The sequence below is a fragment of the Rhinopithecus bieti genome, unplaced genomic scaffold, assembly GCF_001698545.2.
Source record: "Rhinopithecus bieti isolate Rb0 unplaced genomic scaffold, ASM169854v2 scaffold_36315, whole genome shotgun sequence".
Lineage (NCBI taxonomy): Eukaryota > Metazoa > Chordata > Mammalia > Primates > Cercopithecidae > Rhinopithecus > Rhinopithecus bieti.
Genome location: NW_016815814.1, coordinates 2,300,713 through 2,304,721, shown reverse-complemented (window position 1 = coordinate 2,304,721; position 4,009 = coordinate 2,300,713). Strand labels below are relative to the sequence as shown.

At 46.3% G+C, this 4,009-nt stretch overlaps 1 pseudogene; it reads left to right on the top strand.

Moving 5' to 3' along the window:
- Positions 1-837: 837 nt before the first annotated feature.
- Positions 838-1,322, top strand: LOC108516352 (peptidyl-prolyl cis-trans isomerase A pseudogene; annotated as a pseudogene).
- The last annotated feature ends 2,687 nt before the right edge of the window (positions 1,323-4,009 follow it).

The window sequence follows — 4,009 nt, the reverse complement described above, 5'->3', positions numbered from 1 at the left end:
TGCTGAGTGATCTGGTTTTAAGCTGGCTTAGGGATAGAGTTGGATCAGAACACCATAAGCAAAGCTCAGTTGTTAAAGAATCCTTCATAAAATTGATCCACCATGACTATATAAATGCAGCTGTATTTGGTCACAGACCTTTTACCTAGAATCTCCTCTTATGCTTTAAGTTAAAAACACAAAGTCAAAATCCTGTTCCTTCATTCAAGCTTGATGTTTGATGTAAAATATACAAAACCTATGGACAACTGCATTCATGGCCATGGCACTGTGAGGATAATCTGCATCTGCTTCCTCTGTGCTGTTCTACTAACAACCATTTTTCTGATTCTGGAGTTGAGGACAAGGGTTTAGCCTCTAGATCCCTACACAGTGACAAAGATTCACAGAGTTTTCATACTGCCACTTGTTCATCCTAAACCTGGTAGGGAAAACGGATGGTTAAAGAATTTCTCACCACTCCAGGCAATATGCAGGTACTTAGGGTGGAATAACAGAGGACATTGTCCTAGCAGCTCTGAGTCCTCAGCTGGTTGGACAAGGGACAGGACTTCTGTCAGCAGGTCCTGATAACTCTGAGTGCAGCATGGGCCCAGTGCCCCCAAGCTCTCAGAAGAGCAGCATTAGGCCCCATTTTATTGGGACAGCTGGGTATGGCCCTGAGAATGGTGCCTGGCAGTCTAGTCTCATCCAAAGCAGGGAGGTGGGGCTCCACAACACAGTGAGAGTGGCCAGACATTCAGAGATAGAGGCTTCCTGGGTAAGCGTAACCAACCTGCCTTTTAAAAAACATAGCTAGCAGATGCCGACGCCGCCAGGAGCCCAGCACTACCAGCCATGGTCAACTCCACCGTGTTCTTCAAAATCGCCATTGACGGTGAGCCCTTGGGCCGCATCTCCATCGAGCTGTTTGCAGACAATATTTCAAAGACAGCAGAAAACTTCTGTGCTCTGAGCACTGGAGAGAAAGGATTTGGCTATAAGGGTTCCTGCTTTCACAGAATTATTCCAGGGTCTACATGTCAGGGTGGTGACTTCACACACCATAATGGCACCAGTCCATCTACGGGGAGAAATTTGATGATGAGAACTTCATCCTAGAACACAGAGGTTCTGGCATCTTGTCCACAGCAAATGCTAGGCCCAACACAGACGGTTTCCAGTTTTTCATCTGCACTGCCACGACTGAGTGGTTGGATGGCGAGCATGTGGTCTTTGGCAAGGTGAAAGAAGGCATGAAGATTGTGGAGGCCATGGAGCGCTCTGGGTCCAGGAATGGCAAGACCAGCAAGATCACCATTGCTGACTGTGGACAACTCTAACCAGTTTGACTCATGTTTTGTCTTAACCACCAGACCATTCCTTCTGTACCTCAGGAGAGCACCCTTCCACCCCACTTGCTCATAGTATCCTAGAATCTTTGTGCTCTTGCTGCAGTTCCATGCTTTCCTTATTCCCTTCCATGCCTTCCTTATTCCCTTCCATGCCTAGCTGGATGAATTGCAGAGTTAAGTTTATGATTATGAAATAAAAACTAAATAATAACAACAGCAACAAAAACATAGCTAAAAGCCAATTGCCCACATATTTTTCAAACGAGCCATAGCACCTGATTGCAGACTGCTATGTTATAATCAAGTTGCACAAGCCAGCTTCATATCTGAAGCCTGCATGTCTCACTTACTTTAGAGGACAGTCTGGTGGTCAAAAGAAAAAAAAAAAAAGTCATTACAAAGTAGCATTTCCCTGGAAGGTTCCCCACCACCCCTTATTATTCCATGAGAATTATTCCAGAAATCCCTTACTAAAACAGTCTACAATTTACCACCACACCTAGCAAAGTTAAAGAATGGAAACATATTTGCAGTAAAAAGTGCACAATAGCCTACAACTTCATGGTTCTGAGACGGGTTTTTTTTTTAGGCTTCACTAAGGCCTGGATGCATTATTCTAAATACTGTCAACACCTGTCTCTAATTCCACTCTCACAGAAAGACTTCAAAACAATTACACAGAATCTCAGATAAATGGACATGAAGAAGGTTCTCAGTTGGCAAACCTAGGCATTTTGGCACCTAAGGGTTCATCCCTCACTACATATGAATGAAGCGCCATTTTGGGTTTTGCATCAGTTTGGTTTATATGGTCTAGTGCTGGAGAGCCTCATCATTTCCTGGCATACTGAAACACAAAGCCACGGACTGGGGGAGAGGGGTGTCCAGTGACTCCTGGTCCAGGAGGCTACCTGTTTTTCACTCTCTAGATTCAGGAGAGTAAATACTTTTTATCTCACTTGCCAGCAGTTGGTAGTGGCTCCTAGCAGAGTGTGATAAAGCTTGTGAGGCTCAGGGAGAATGAGTGGCATGACTGATTAGTCATGTCTGCAATAAATTAGGGGCAGGGAGGGGTGTATGTAGATGGGTGGGATAGGAGTATCTGCCTTTGAAGCAATGCATTTCATCAATTCGAATGAGAACATCCTTCTGTCCATTCACGCATCTTTGAAATTAGGATGAATCTTATAATCACTGCACCAGATTGTCTTTTCCAAAACTAGCCACAGTATTTCAAAGTCTCACATGCTTTTTTTTTTTTTGAGACAGGGTCTCACTCTGTCGCACAGGCTGGAGTCCAGTGGCATGATCTCAGCTCACTACACGCCTTCGCCTCCCAGGTTCAAGCAATTCTCCCACCTCAGCCTCCCACGTAACTGGGATTACAGGGGTGTACGACCATGCCCGGCTAATTTTTGTATTTTTAGTGGAGATGGGGTTTCACCATGTTGGCCAGACTGGTCTCCAACTCCTGACCTCAGGTGATCCGCCCGCCCTGGCATTCCAAAGTGCTGGGATTCCAGGCATGAGCCACCACATCCAGCTCACATGCTCTTTCAGAACCTAGTCAAGACCCCATCAAAAAGTAGAATTTACTTCATCTTCACAAAAAAATTTAAAAATGTAGCTGGGCGTGGCAGCACACACCTGTAGTCCCAGCTACTCTGGTAGCTGAGGTGGGAGGATTCCTTAAGCCCAGGTCGAGGCTGCAGCGAGCTATGATGGTGCCACTGCACTCCAGCCTGGGCAGCATAGCAACAGAGTAAGACCTTGTATCTCTCTCTCTCTCTCTCTCTCTCACACACACACACAAACACACACACACAGAAAAAGGAAGTACCATTTATGTCCTCTGCCCTTGAACTTGGGATAGGAGGTTGTGATTGCCTCAACTAATAGAGTGTGGCAAAGTGATGCTAAGTAAATTATGAAGCTAGGTCATTAATAAATCAAGATAGCTTCTGCCTGGTGTTTTCCTGGGATGCTCACCCTTGGAACCTGGCCACCATGCTCAGAAACCCTATGCCATGTGCTAAGCTCAGCCCCTGCTTCTCAGATCTGGTTGAGGTCCCAGCTAACAGCCAGCATCAACCTGCAAATAGTATGAGTGAGTGCCATCTTGGAAGCAGGTCCACCAGCCTTTAGTAGAGCTGCCTGCCTCACGCTATCTGGGGCATAGATGAGGCTTCCTTGCTGAACCCTGCCCAAATCAGACTCCTAAGCAAAATAAATGATCGTTAGTGTTATAAGATATGAAGGTCTGCAGTGGTTTGTTATACAGCAAAAGACAACTGAAATAATCGTGGTCAGCCAGGCTGCGGTCTTGACAGTTGTCACTGCCTGCATGTATGTATACACAAAAACATGTTGAAGAAGTGTAAGTAAATTGAAAGAAAACCCCCGAAGGCAATAGTGGAACATGTTTTAAAGAAATGCTACATACTGGCCGGGCGCGGTGGCTCAAGCCTGTAATCCCAGCACTTTGGGAGGCCGAGGCGGGCGGATCACAAGGTCAGGAGGTCGAGACCATCCTGGCTAACACAGTGAAACCCCGTCTCCACTTAAAAAATACAAAAAATTAGCCGGGCGAGATGGCGGCGCCTGTAGTCCCAGCTACTCGGGAGGCTGAGGCAGGAGAATGGCGTGGACCCGGGAGGCGGAGCTTGCAGTGAGCT